This window comes from Trachinotus anak, unplaced genomic scaffold, assembly GCF_046630095.1.
Source record: "Trachinotus anak isolate AG129_WGS33_773 ecotype Australia unplaced genomic scaffold, CSIRO_AGI_Tana_v1 ptg000001l, whole genome shotgun sequence".
Classification (NCBI taxonomy): domain Eukaryota; kingdom Metazoa; phylum Chordata; class Actinopteri; order Carangiformes; family Carangidae; genus Trachinotus; species Trachinotus anak.
In genome coordinates this window covers 929,675-945,503 of record NW_027273852.1, presented here as the reverse complement: position 1 = coordinate 945,503, position 15,829 = coordinate 929,675, and positions in this window count along the sequence as shown.

The following is a 15,829-nucleotide window of genomic DNA, read 5'->3' as shown; positions in this document are numbered from 1 at the left end:
TAAGATTGCACCTTACCCAGATTCTGGGTTGCTCAAGGCGCACTCTTATTATTCTTGGGATGACATTGCACCATCTCATCCATGACACAAGAATGTATCTTTCTCCTCAATTATGTATTTCTGTCCTGCCCAAGGCTGTTTGTGGATAGCTTTGGCTTGGACTGGCTATATGTCTCAGACATGCAGCCCTGTCTCCAGAACTCAGGATATTAACTTTATATCTATGGCCTTCATTGTGGCAGGAAACACCTTTACCGTAGCAGCAAAACACTATTGCAATGAGACAGATACACAGAGGATACATTTGGGAGTTGCATTTGTGACCTGTTCCCTTTCACCTTAATCTGAATGAGACCACAACCTGGTAACAACTTTGAAACAAGTTGCCCAAGGATATGTGCTTATGAAGCTCTTAAGTGACACCTCATTTCCATTTGTTACCTTATATTTGTTATTGCTTTCATAATTCAAATGATTTCCAGTTTTGTTTTGTCCATCTGAATTTTGTGGCTGGCATGGGCCCTCTGAGTGCACTTCAGTTTTTATAGAACGGAAGTTATAGGAAGGAAAACTAGGGGGATAAAAGAATAAAGTGTAGTGTGTTGTCTTGTGCCAAATCTGCAGGTGAATGAGCTCACAGTGAGATACCACTTATGTAGTGACCGTATAGCCAAAGCTTATCAAATGGTCATTTTAGCTCCATGGCAACATGTAGCTGCGCTCATTTATACATTCATGATTCCTGTTACCATGCGGTATGTTTCAAGTGGAGGGAATGTGATGTTTAGAGGATGTATGGATCACTGAGCTCTCTGGTCTCAGGTGTCACAGGTCCTCATCAGGGCCTATCTTTTTTTATACAGGACAGAGTGTGGTCACTATTAGGTCTGCAGTATACTGTACATCATGCTGTTCCAGTATATGAATCAGCCGGAGGATGCAGCCGACGTGATTGTGTAAAACACTGTCTCCAGGCCTATCTCCTGTAACAATCAGTGTCTATCTCTGTGGAAGTGTCCTTGTGCGAAGCATCTGCAATGACCAGCTGAGGGGCCATTTGACTAAATCTCAGCAAAGCAAAGTGAAGAGTGGCAGCACAGGGAAAAATTGTGTTCCCTCTAATGGAGGCCTGGTAGACTCATCTGAAATTTTTACTGCAGCATACAAGAAATGACAAACCTAAGACATGAAATCAGTGGTGTGCAGTGTCGAGGTGGTGATCTAACCCAAGGAAAATGCACTTGCTTCCTGTTTAGAATTTTACAGATGATTACATAATACATTAGATGCTGATATTTTGTATAATCCATCACAACATCCCAACATATTCCTTTAGGGGCTTGTTACGTTTAGAATAATCTGATATGTTTTTGTATGTTTTTTGCTTTGTGTGTACAGGTGTACATACATTCTTGTCAAAAACAAGTATTTTCAGTTTTTTCTCTTCTTGTTTTGTGTTTTGTTATGTTTACTTTGGTGCCTGGTCGTAGAGGGAAAGGATGGGAACATGAGGATACTCAGTGTACTGGTGTGTTTGTGTGTTCACCCATAGGTGTTTTCTTATTGTACACTTATTATTGTGAAATAAGAAGTTTTTTTTTTTTTTTTTTCCCCATAATTTAATAAATGCCAATTTCAGCTGATGTGTGGCTTAGAAGGAAGGTCACATTAATAATTAAATCTGTAGCTTTTATCCTGTGTATGGCCACTTCAAGGCATCTCAAACCCAGCCTTTAGCTTCGCTCCATCTGCTGCAGCTGTACTTATGCTGTCGCTCTGCTTCAACCAGAAGCAGTTAACAATTTTCAGACCGTCTTTCTGAGATCATCATCTGTCAAGTAGTTGTAATTTTTGGTCGTTTGGTCAGATTTTCTCCCAGGTTCATTTCTTGCTTTAACAACATCAAGAGATGCCGTGAACTTCTTTTCACAAACTCCTGTAGGTTAGACTGGGCTAAAGAAATACTTTTAGCCCCGATTAAAAGACTGTCAATAAAAATGGTTGTAGCTCAGAGTGGGCTGCTCTTCCGTTGCCATCTTGGCAGCGCCTGACTCCTGGCTAATCCAGAAATGGCAAAGAGGTGGGGCGTCAGTGGAGCTGAGGTTTGTGGCAACTATACGCTCATCCACCTGTCACTGAAAGCGACAGGCCTTCAATTATGCAGAACTTTAGGCCTTAATAAAATTAAATGGATGAGGTACATAAAAATTCAAGCCTGTACAGTTGTCATGTAGGAGGAAATTAGCTCCAGGGACCAAAACCGTTTTCTGTTGTAAACTTTGGAAAAAAGCTTTATGCAAACAGACAAACAGACAGGCCGACACACAGATGGGCCATCATCACTAATCTTAAGCCAAGCTGCTAGCATAGCTAAAGGTATTTAATTATACTAAAGCAGTCACACTTAATGGAGTAAAAATCAAAAACCCTGTCTCCTAGAAATGAAGTTTCTTTCTGACTGCAACAGCAAACACATTTTGTATTAAATTATTGTGTTAATTTCTCTAGTTACATAACGAGGATGAAGTAAAATCAGTCAAATGTTCACACAACAACGTCAAATGTTCAGAAAACATATTTGTTTTCTGCAAAAATACATGATCATGTAGCAGCATTACTACACAGTTTTATGGTTATTTATAGACAATCACTGAACTTGGTTATGGTTCAGGAAAGATTGTGGCCTGGTTTAATACAGTGACTTGACAGAATGTCTTTATTTACAATGAACCAAACTTGATCTTTTCATGATCTTTCCCTAATCTTAGCCAAAGTACTTCTGTTGCCCAGGCCTGGCCGTGGGCGGGGCTGTGAATGCAAACCCTGGTCTTTGCTGGGCAGTCCTGCACTTTTAACACTTGACATTCACCACACACAGCTCCTGGCCACTCTACTGCCATAAATAAATAAATATAGCACTTCATTGATTAAAAAAAAAAAAGTTGTAATTCTGCTGTTTCAGTTTTAATTTTTAGGAGATTTGTAGGAGTAAGGTTGAAATAAAATATGTATAATGTATGTAATACAACATTATCTATGGAGAGAAAGAGTCTGTCCACCAAAAATCCAAACATTATCAGAGTGGCAACATAAATCAGATCAGATACCTCACAAAAAAAAAAATACAGTGTACAAAGTGCTTTGAAAGCAAGGCAAAGGAAGCAACAACAGTATAACAGAGAGACATATTGTGTGATCTGCACGTGGTCCCTCCTCAGTGGCATTAAACTGGTCAAGGGACAAACCAGACAATGTTCCATTTTTTAAATCTAATTTCCATCAGGTTGTAATGTATTCAAACAGCTGGTGGCTTCTTGGAGGTGGCCTTGAGGATTCAAAGGCACCGTGCCTGGTTTGCATCACACAATGTTCATCAAATTAAGGCCACAGCAAAACTCACATCCCTCCCTCCACCAGGGGCAGGTCGTCTGCTGGCTGTGTCCCAGCCCAGCATATTTTATCACCCTAAGACCAACCAAAGACGTTCTTTGTGAGAGCGCATTGATTAGAACGCTCGTTCCAATGCTCTTCAATGCAGCTTATGATTATAAAGATGTGATTGCAGCACTGAATTATCCTGTGTCTGTATGCAAACTGAGAAATGGGAGAAGGTTGTAGAGAACAGCATTAGGTTTGCTGAGACCGCTCTGCCCTGATGAGCATGTGGGAGCATGTTTCTTAAACCACTAAATAAGATAATGTCCTCCTAACTGAAGCGTCCCCGGTGTTAATTACTTGAGAAAGTGATCCATTTGAATCACTTCAATTTGGATGCCCCAGTTTTCCAACAGTTATCTATTTTTAGCTATGCTAGCATTGCGGTTGTAGCCTGTCCACAGACCAGCCTGTCGGTCTACCACCTTCCTCTTGTACCAGAGGTCAAAGTCTGTACTCTGGACATTCATAGTTCACAGAGGATGAATTCTGATGACTTCAGTGATCCCCTGACTTAGCTGTACTTAGCAGACGCTAGCATGCTAAGATGGTGATGATGATGATAGATGCTGTGTCTCAAATCAGATCAGTCAGTACGCGCGAATGCAGTACATTGTGCACACAGTACTCACTGGCGTAGTGCGTGAAGGGTAGCCTGGTCCCAAATTGAACATTGCCGCTGTGCACTCACTGGAAATGACGTTCGCAACATGTGACCACGTTTGCCGCCCGCCTGCCAGCTGGCTTGACTTGAAAATGAACACTTAAAATAGCATGTGTGAGTTTGGAAATAAGTGAACTGAGCCACAGCAATGTGGTTAGCACGCTGAGGCTAGGTGCCTCACAGACAGCCTATTATTTCCTTTCAGATCGCTGATTGGTTTTGTGAATCATAATGAGAAATGGTCTGCACTGCAATATCTCCAATAATACGAAAAAGTACTCATAATAGTGGTAGTAATAAAAGTGATGAAGCAGAGTGCATACACTGGCTTTCTCCCTTTTCCCTCTCACTCCAGTCTGTCCTTTGTGATACCTTTTTGTCTAGTACCATCAACTGAGGAAATCACAACCCGAGAGTGTCACGCATACCTTCACCTTATTGAACCGGCTAGTTGGAGAAGAGGACAACAATCCCCTGAGAAAAATGATAATGATTTGGTCTTCCTGCTTCTCAGTGACTGGTGATTACTCCTAAGTGTTGCTGTGACAGTGGTATCGATTTACCCTGATATTCATCATCCCATCACCTCGGTGCTTCACATGAGCCAGACCAGCTCAACTCCTTTAAGGATGTTAACAAAGCCGGGAGAGCAGCTATTTTTAGATGTCCTGCTTACACAGCCAAAGGGCACCTAAAGGACATACAGCACAATTTAAAGGTGTGTGTGTGTGTGTGTGTGTGTGTGTGTGTGTGTGTGTGTCTCCAATTTTTCATTATTTTCATTTTTATTCTTAAAAACTCACTTTAGAGTTTTCTTTAATAAAATAATCTCCTAAAAGCCACACATTTAGACATAATTCTTCTAATAGCCACTTTCCTGGTAAATGTTAAGATACCAACAAGACAATGCCCTGCAGAAAACTGAAAACACATTAGACATCTAGTGCCACAAATTACTGCATCTCTTTTTTTTCCATAACATAATAAATAATAAATTGACTAAGAAACATTACCACAACAGCTGGCAGAAAATGTTGCAAGGTGATTACATGTAGTATTTGTCACATCATGTGCGGTGGCTGCATTCTAGATCTGAGCAGACAAATGACCACGGAGACAATGAGCCATACTGTGGTTGCGAAGCATCAATACTTTAAACCCTTGGTAGTACAAATGGACTCGTCCCTGACTGGATTCTCGGCTCTGAAGGAGATGATTCTCACCAGATGCTTGAAATCTTATTGCCTGGAAGGAGTGCTCTTGAAATACTGATTCAGTCTGAGAGGAGGCGACCATCTGTAATCTCTGCTTCAACATCACATCTAGCGGCAGCTCTTCAGTACGTATAGTACATACTGAATACAGACGTGCACATCTATCATATACTGGGCAAAACACAGAGTAGTGGTGTGGCTTCAGACAGGGTCACAGGATCTATTTTTTTTTCTGCCAAAAAATAAAAATAAAAATAGTAAAATACAGTTTTGGTTAATAAGTTACTGCTGTATTAGATATGAGACTGTTCTCCGATGAAAATACTAAAAAGACCATTGAATTGATTAAGAAGTACTGCCTGTGTATCCAAAACCTGATATTCTTCTGTGTCACAGAGCTCCACTATTAAACTATTACAAACACATCAGTGACCAACAGTGTTGCACTGGGTGACTGGAGCTACAGCACTGTACTGTTTGATGCATCTTTACCATGAGGACAGAAAATCGGAGTTAAATTCATGTTACTCAGGTGTCGTGAGTCTGATGTGTGCACCATCTGCACTGAAAAACTGGAACAAACAGCCCCCTTTCATGATCCCTTTGTTGTCACATGCTGTCGCATGTTGATTTAACATGTTAGCCCCAACAGGCCCGAAAACATGCCCACTCATTTTGCAGTCTAATTAAAGCAGTGAAGAGCTCTTCAGTCTGGGAACGGTTCCATCCAGCGCAGCACCTGCAGCTGACCTGTTTCTCTGCTCCATTTGGCACGTCGCCTATCACTTCAAAAGAGTGAACCCAACAGATCTGTGTCACAGCAAAACTGACATGGTGTTTCCTGATAAAAGTAGGATCAATCTTATAATACGCACGGAAGGATTCATTGAGCCGACCCCTCAGTCAGGAAATGATGAACAGAGACACGAGCACTTACCTGGTGCCAACTTCTAGCCAATAAAGAACTGAGGCAGGGAGGAGGAGATAGTGTATGTCTGCGCTGCCATATTCCCTCTGGGATGATGAGCAGCTTGTGATACCTGCGTATGCCAGTGGCCGGTTCCTGCTGGGTCTGTAGAGATTGTTTGGGAGTGAGTGGAATTAATCACACCTACTGTATCTAACTTTGCCTCTATTCTGGAGCAGGAGAACCAGAAAGAAAGAAAGAAAAGAAACCCTGCTGTGACTCATTTCTTATTGTCAGAAATAAAAACAATAAAGAGAGCATTGGGAACTTTTCAGCAGCACCTTAATAAGTCTATATCGCTGCCATGAGAACGCATCTTTTCACTATCCAATTACGGAGAAGTACAAAACAAGAGAACAGAGCTTCTGGATTACTGCGCACTGTGTAATGCAGGGACTAATAGAATATAAACACAGGTGACAAATCTGTTTCCAAACAAGGTGAACATATTACAGTAAATACTGTGAACTGCGCAAGCAATGCGACTCACAAACAAAACCTGGGAAGCTTAATGTCCCTTTTGTGTCTGCCCTGGAAAAATATACATAGCCGCTTGTCCTGCTTACTGAATAGCAGAGCTGCTGCTATTAACAGTCCAGTCTCTCAGTGGAATTATTTATAGTAGCGGTGCTGCCTCCATGGCTTCCAGTCTCTCTTCGTCTCTCTTATCTGATCAAACAAGGCCCACAATGGCAATGTCTTCACTTCATCAGACTCTATTAAGGTGCTGTCTTTGTACATCCTCTATTTAATTTGATACAACCCAAATTAAAAATGATGAAAATTGGTGATCTTGCTCTTTTTTCAATAGAGATTTGAGTCAGTATTGTAAGATATTCATGCACCAGCATGGCAGGAGTGGGAAATGACAGTAAAGCACAGTTGATTGCCTTGACAACACTACACATCCTGCACAGTGCAAGGGCAGAGGGCATTGTGATGCTCATGCATGAATTGATGCAACATTGGAAGAGTTTCAATTTTATTTTTCCATTGCGTCTCTCTGCATTAATATTTAGTTCTTAGCTTTTCCAACCTTCAGAATTGCCTAATGCACTTTGAAAGACTTTGTAATCATTCCAATATAATTATAAATCCATTTTCTATACCACTTATCCGAACCGGGGGGGGGGGGGGGTGATAGGCTGGACAGGTCGCCAGTCTATCACAGGGCTGACATATAGAGACAAACAACCATTCACACTCACATTCACACCTACGGGCAATTTAGAATCCCCAATTAACCTAACGTGCATGTCTTTGGACTGTGGGAGGAAGCCGGAGTACCCGGAGGGAAAGTATGCATGACACCGGGTGAGTATTTTCAAGTGATACAAATGTCCCTCTCAATGTTCTGCTTAGTGTTTTTTTGCTGAGCCATGGCAGAAGCATACTTCCTGGTATTTGCATGCACTGTAGGTTTGCTGACCACAAATTGGCAATTAATTTACACACCCTGAAGCCTCATATTAGCTGTAGCTGAACTTGCAAATTCATTTTTGCAGGGAATTAGGACAGTGGCTTTTGTCACCCATCTCTTACAGTTTAGTTAGGGCATGAAAGGATGACTTCAAAATTGCTCTCCTGGTTTGGATAAATCCCTAAAACTCATCTCTGTTCCTCAAAAGTACAAATTTCAAGTTTTCCCTTTGAGAGAAAAAAAAATTGCATATTCATAGATCAGGAAATAGTGAATAAAGCAAAGTAGCCTCTATCCCCTCCCACCTCTTAGTTACTCATCTGCAGCTTCAACTCTGTTCATCAAACACACAAACCACTTTGAGTGAACTGTACGTGGTCACCTACAATTTGATGCATAAGAATGGTAATGTATTTTAAGTATCGCTCTCTACATTGTAATAGATAACGAGCTATTATAGAGCTACTATAAAACCAAATATTCATGGTTTAGCTGCATTTCAAACCTTCATATAAATATGGAATAATAACTTTCACAGTAGCTACCAATGTGTAACTTTGAATAGGAATTAGCAATTTCTAATTTCTTGTTCCCTCCTTGGCTCAAAAACATCATATCTTCAAATGCAGTCAACAAATGCAGATCTTAATCAGCCTGGCCAATCAGTGTCCCCATCGCAATATCAATGTCAACATCGCCTCTTCATCTCTTACCCCAACCGAGGTTGTGAAAGATCTGGGTGTCTGACCCCAGTACGCCACCCAATTCTTGCTCCAGGCCATGGTTCTCGCTCGCCTCGACTACTGCAATGCCCTCCTGGCTGGGCCTTCACGCAGTAAAACCCTTCCAGATGGCCCAGAATGAGGCAGCCCGTCCGCTCTTCTATCAGCCCAAAAGGCCACATGTCACTCAGCTGCTTGTTGACCTACACCAGCTACCCATGGCCTCAATCAAAACAGAATGACTTCTGGGTCTGCACCCATCTATTTGAATTCAGTCATACAGGCTTATGCCCCTTCTCAGCCGTTGTGTTCCTCCCAAAAATTGCCATCCATGCACACAAGGCAATCTCAGTCCAGATATTCTCATCTGTGGTTCCCGATGGTGGAACAAGCTACTAAATGCTGCCAGAGCCGGGGTGTCTATCTCTATCTTCAAGAATCTCTTGAAGACTCTCTTCTGAGAGCACCTCCTCTCTTAACAGCTGTAACACCCTAATATACCTAATTAGAACTCACTATGCACTTTTGGTGCACTTCTTTACCTGGTCTCCTTGCACTTACTGAACAGATGTTGTACTTAGTACTTAAACCAAGTCTGCTACTGCGCTGAAGCTTTAGAGATGCTCCTCACTTGTAAGTCGCTTTGGATAAAAACACCAAAAGAAAAAATGTACTGAACTTTGTTGTTATATCACAGCCTGCAAATATCATTGTATTTTTTTTTATATACAGAATTTCATCAAAACAATATAGATTCCTCTTTGGTCAACAAGTTTTTTGAATATTGAGCTGTTTGCATATTTTTAAAGATGATACAGACAGGCCTATTTTATGTTTTACTTTCAGATAGAGGCATGGACTGAGACAAAGACTCATGTATCATCATTATCCATGAATCACAATGTGAAATAAACACTATTTCACTATTGACTCTAAAATTGCCTGAAGGTGTGACTGGTTGTTTGTCTTTATGTGTCAGCCCTGTTATTGACTGCCGACCCCACCCTCACCCAATGTCAGCTGGGATTTGCTCCAGCACCCCCGCGACCCTATACGGAGAACTGATATCAAAAATGGATGTACGTACCTGTACAGCTCAGTTTGTCTTGTCTGCTCTAATCACTGTGCATAGTGCTCATCCCATCTGCAGGGATTCATCCAGGATACATGCAGGCAGATTCCTTCAAATTGCCACTGGAATAGACATTCAAATACCTAATTTACTTTTTTATCCAAATTGCTTTGATGTGCCCTATTAAAACAGAGCATTTAACAAAGGCAGGAGTGCATTCTTATTTTAGGGATCTAATGATTCATCTGTTTGACAATTAAGGGGATTGCTTAAATTCTGCTTCTCTAGTGTACAAAGGAAGCAGGCTGTGTTGACAGCCTCAGCTCACAGCTGAACTCTGTATGTTGCTGGATTCCAACCTGATATTTTTAGTATGTAAGATAACTTGTCCTCAGACTGTAATGAGTCAATCAATCAAATTACTAAGGAGAATGTCAAAGTGGAATGAGCATGATGCTGATGTTAAAGCTGTCGAAGCCTTGAGATTGCAAAGTTGGTGTCTTGGAAAAATATCCATCTGAAGGAAAAAAAAACAAAAAAAAACAGGTTGAATAATTTTACAGAGATAGCATCTTCATCTTCTTCATAGTTGTCTCAAATCACAGAGGGAACCTGAACATGGTAGAGAAAGGGATGAGGAGGAAGAAGAGCAGCACACGCTGCACATGTGGGTAACGTTCTCACAATTACACTGAATTATTGCAATATCAAAGAAATTGATAGTCAATTGCCTGTAGAGTAGTTCTTTAAGACACAGTTGCTGTTTCAGTCTGCTTTCCTCCCAAAGCCAGAGGAGCATTTTTAACTTTGAAATGAGTTATTGCCATTGCTTTTGACTATATCCTATATTAGTAGCTGGGATTGGTTCTTTTCATTAAATATTTATACAGCTGATTCACCATCAGCTCATGTAAAACAAATGTTGTTATTCGTATAGAGTCTGACCTGCTCTTGAGCTACAGGAAAATTCATGTAATCAATGGACTTCCATCCTGTCAACCCAAACGAGAACTCCTGTGCATTCCAACCGATAACATTAGTGTTTGGGGGAAGCCAGTGAGGGATCACATCCTTAGTGCCGCAGTTGTAACGTCCCTGGGTTGATCTGGGCGTGTGCACAGAGCAGAGGAGCATGTCTTGAAACTCCTGTAGGCTTTCATACGCCGCTAAGTGGCCTAAGAAGCTGCTGAACAGGAATATGGAGCAGGACACTATTTTGGAGAGGAGGCTAAGAGATGATGGACTTAAAAATAATTTTCAAATACTGCATCTATCCATCCTCTGAACCACTTATCCTGTTCAGGGTCATGTGGGGCTGGAACCGATCCAGTCCATCACAGAGCTGACACACAGACTCAGACAAATACTCTTCATTCATGTCACGTAATTTAGAGCTGCCAATTGATCTAAAGTGCCAATGTTTCAACTAGAGGCTTCATAAATGATTCTAATAACCTGGACCCGATTTGGGACAGTGGTTGTGTCAGAGACAAGTTGGTAGAATCAGTTTCACAGCACTTGGTTAATGTGAGGGAAAGATTGTGGTCTGGTTTGATACTGAACAAAGTTCACAGTGGCTTCAGACACATTGTGTTTATTTACATTAAACCAAAGACACAATCTCTCCCTATATTTACCATAGTGCCCGCCCCCCAACAAGCTCCTGTATAAATGTAACACTTCATTAAAAAAAAAATCGTTGCCTCTGAACATAATCCAGTCACAGATTATGTTTTCTACAAAACCTATTTGCCTGTTGCTGTTTAGTTGTATATAATCTCTAGGAGACATGGGTTGAATATTAAGTGGTGTTTTAACAGCTCCTGAGAAAAAAAAGAAAAATCCAGGCTTTCATTTACCTTCTACATGCTTTCTCCTCATCAGCCAAACTTTTACTGGGCACTCAGGTAGTGTACAGCTCACTTATGTGAGCTTCCCAAAAACTCTTACTTCAGCTCTCTGCCATTTGGCAACTTTAAGTGGGCACTTTCGTAGTATGCAGTTGTGCTTATGTGAGTTTATGTGCTGGGAGGCTGCCCGTGGATTTATGTAACAGTTGGTGAGAGGCATCAACCACAAGCAGCGGAGAGCGGCTAAAATGAGCTAAAAGCTCCAAATGAAGCATCAGCCTCGATGGTTAATTCTCAGCTGGATCAACGGCACCAGCAACCCTTTCATATTGCAGGAAGGCATTTCATTCAGTGTTAAAAAAATCACAAAGATAGACTAATGTTTTATGTATTGACTATATATTGTTACTATATTTGCTAATATTCCTGCTTTTTTTTCCCAGCCACTTGTATGACTTGGCAAAAAGTGCCCATAACAGACATTATATAAGGATGGAAATGGGAATTAAATTTATGATTTTGAAAAACTTTTATTAGATGCACTAGAAATGTAATTTTGTATTTTAAAAAAAGGTATTATTTATGACTGGCACATTCACTGTGTAATATTTCCCCACTGTGCAGATGCCAGTGCTGGAACCCTGACCCCTGTCGGGGTTTAGGTGAATACTAGCCTTGCCCTGTATTGAGTTTGGACTCAATCCCAGCCACTGCTACTGAAGATATCACTGCGTCTGTCAAACAGGTAGACGGTGATACCTGTGTGATTGTGGACAAAGTATTAAAGTTGATAAGCTTCCATATTAGGTTTACAAAATTGATATTTCAGTGTAAGTATGGTCTTCCTGAATATATAGACAGTGCGATTACGAAAACACTCAGAGAGTATTTTTTTGCTTTGCACAGTAAACGTCGTGCAGTTCTTTTTTTCTGTTTATAACAGCCATAAACCCACAGACAAGCCTTCAAAAAGACACAAGTGAGAACAGCTACTTTGGCAGAGGTAATAAGTTTTTGAAAAGTGGATCAGGTCTGGATAAAATACAGTCAGTGGGGAAACAGGCCGTGGCTTCATCTCAAAACCCTCATGGAAATGAGGCAGCTGTCCCTATAATGCAATTGGATGACATTGTGCATGCTGCTCTCAGGATGTCAGCTCTGATAGCTTGTTGCTGCATCATACCAGCGAGGAGCATCACGGCTGATGCTCTCCACACCAACTCTATCAGTCATTCAGAAAACATATCTGTTCTAAACCCTGTTATTTCAGTGGCTGAGCAGGAGGTCAGTGTTAGTGCTGATGTAAATGGACTGGTGGAGCAGCGGCGGTGCCAAAGCAAGGATAAATGGCATCAATTAACTCCCTATTCTACTTGGCCTCATATTCCCCCCTAATCTGCAAATGCAGTTAATTTCAGAGAACAAAAAGTGTGAAAAAGATTTAGCATTCATCTCTTCTGAGAAAAAAATACTTGTTTGACAAACAATCGACAAGAATTTTAATCAGCAAAGGCCTTTTGGGGATGGTTTTCATGTCTCAGGATGGGTAAATCTTAACACACAACGCTTCCTCTGAAGCCCTGTGCAAATTTAGCCACTTCTAAGGGCTGTGGTGAAGCCAGTGTAGGGAGGGATGCCGAGTGTCTGTAATTAACTTTGTGCAGTGAATTCTTGATGTTCTGCGGGGTAGAAACATCCAGTTTGTCCTCTGTTGTTCAAATTCAGCATAATCAACATAGATTAACTCAATTAACCTGCAGTGTGCCTATCATGCAGAATGTTACTTTCTGCAACCAAAATGCTTAAATCAATTCTGGGCTACGGCAATAAATTATACTGTAAATCGACCAACAGATTAAACAGGAGAAGACAGATGCTTCCCTCCCTGTCTCACCTTCCCACTGAGGCAGACTTCCCTCCCACTGGTTTAAAATTTCATGTTTTCTTGTTACAGAACAGGAAGTGAAGATGGTTATTGCCGGAGGAGCTGAGTTTTTCACATCGGGTAACAAACAGACAGTTAACTGTCCATCCATGTGGTCATTACAACATTTCCCCACTGATGAGCCAGACAGACCATCAACTCTACAGAAGAAATGGATTTTCAATTATTATAAACTGGTGTGGGTCTGACACAAACAGAATAAAAAAAAGACCAAGAGTTTGCAGCTATGCTAACATGTCTGTGAGGCTGTACTCATCCACAGAGCAGGTGAAGGTCAGGGAAAGATCATGGTCTCAGATAAATGTTCTGCTCTGCTCTGAAAACATTTGGTAGCTTGTTCCACCATCAGCGAACCACAGATGACAACAGTCTGGACTGCGACTGCCGTGTGTGCCAATGCCAGACGACATTCCCTGGAGAAACGCAGTGGTGGAGAAGGAGCATGTGGCTGAATGATAGAGTACAAGCAGACGGGTGCAGACCCAGAAGTTACCGTGAAGGCAAACAGCTCTAACCTTAACCGAGTGCTTCCGGTGTCTAAACTTAACCATAAAACAGTTCAGTAAAGCTGTAGTCAATATGAGTGTTTTGACAGAAATCTATCGTGCTATCATGCTGATGTTTTGCAGGGAAGGCTCACCATGGTCCCCATCTTAGTGTAGCCCATAAACATGCTCATATTCACTGAACAGGAAGTAGCTGCCAGTGGTAGAGATTTCATGTCATGCTGGTGGTGCTAGAGAAAATCAGGGATCAACAAATAGGATGCATTTTCGAGGAAGCTTTGGCCTGGTAGTGGTGCCAGATAAAAAGTCAGTGGGTCAACAGACTTATTTGATTCATTCTCATTATTTAATTTACTTTCCAATATCTCTGTTCTCTGTATGTCTTTGCATTAGAAGCCACAAAACCTGCAAAAGCTGTGGTAAGATGTAACCTAAGCTTTAGTCCCAGGCCTCTTACTGAAAAAAAAAAAAACTAGTTAGAAAGTTGAAATAGCTCTGAAAACTTATTACTCAGTACTGAAGAAAGCACCTGAATTCTGCATTAACATCACTGCAGTTTAACAGTCCTGATGTAATGTCCTGCAATGTCTCCCCCACATGAAGTAACACAATGGAGGGCTTGCTTCGCAACTTTCTAAACTTTTCTGAAGCCGTCATTATCTCCCAAGCATATTCTATGGCATGACAGTGCTCCTCAGAAACGCCTTGCTGATGCCATCACTATTAATGGCAAGTCATGCACCTGTCTCTCTAGGCAAGGGCTCATTCACCGTGTGACATTGTCTATCACTTTGTCATGTTTCCTGTCTTACACACTCACGTCAGTCCGTTGCCTCTGGTCCGTCTCTGGTATTTTGAAAGAGGGCACAGCTGCAAACCCTCACATTTAATCCAATCCACCCGCTCAAGGTGTCACCTGGCAGCCTGTCGTCTCCTCCCGAATGGCTTGGACTAATTAACAGAGAGCTGTGATAGTTACACAGATAGATACACACTTGTATTTGTCATTAAAAGCTGAGAAATTAATGCTTATAAAATGATAAAGTCGACTGACCTTGCACGAAGTTTTAGCCAAACAAGGCGTCAGTGTAGCCTTTTATTACCTGATTGGATTGTTTATATCACTGAATTAAGTTTAACCTTTATGTGGCTTTGAAAACTGACTGATGCTGGTGGTTTCATGTCAGCGAAATATGATATTTCATCCTGAATCTGTGTTTTCATCAGTCTGTTAAGCTTTGACCCACAGCCTTTGATCATTAATGGCTCAGCTGTCATGAATCGTTGTGCTCACTTTTATGTAACAGGAGGAAAATATTGATTTCAGTGAGTTTATGGCCTTTGCCTGTGAAAGATGCCCTAAAACATGGCAGTGACCTGAACTCTATTGAGTGTTGTTTTATTTAGGCTTGAAGGCACCGTTAAACAATATTTTGATATAGATTTTCATTAAATTCATTTCTTTTCATGGCAACATTTGACAGCGTTCAGGCCTGTTACAACAGAGCAAACTGTTATTTAACAGGTGTTAATTTTCATCTTATCAACACAAATTTCAAAGAATGGAAAAGGTGAGAAGTAAAAGATGACCGGAGTGAGCAAAAGCAATAAAAAAACATTTCCACATGGTGGAACAGGATATTCTCATTACATTAACAATAGACTGTAATTAAGTCTGCAGCATTGTGTGCAGAAAAACAAAGAGAAGCTGTCTCTGTGCCAATAAGATAAATAGAAGAAAGAAGTCAGGGATGGAGCAGAAAGCAAGCAGATTTCCAGAGTAAAAAGCGAACAGATTTCCAAAATAGTCCCTGAAGATCCAGCTATTTATGTAGAGAAATGAACCATTACTACATCTAATTTGTGGCAAATTGATCCTGGAGACTGAGGCTGTCATCAATCCTCCTGCTTGTGTGTTTAGGCTCTGATTTATACTTTGTCAGGGGGGAATAGAGCTAGGAGGACAAATGTGTCAGCTCACTGCCTCTCTGAGGCCCATGTCACAGAAGAGCTATGACAGTGAAGAAGCCAAGA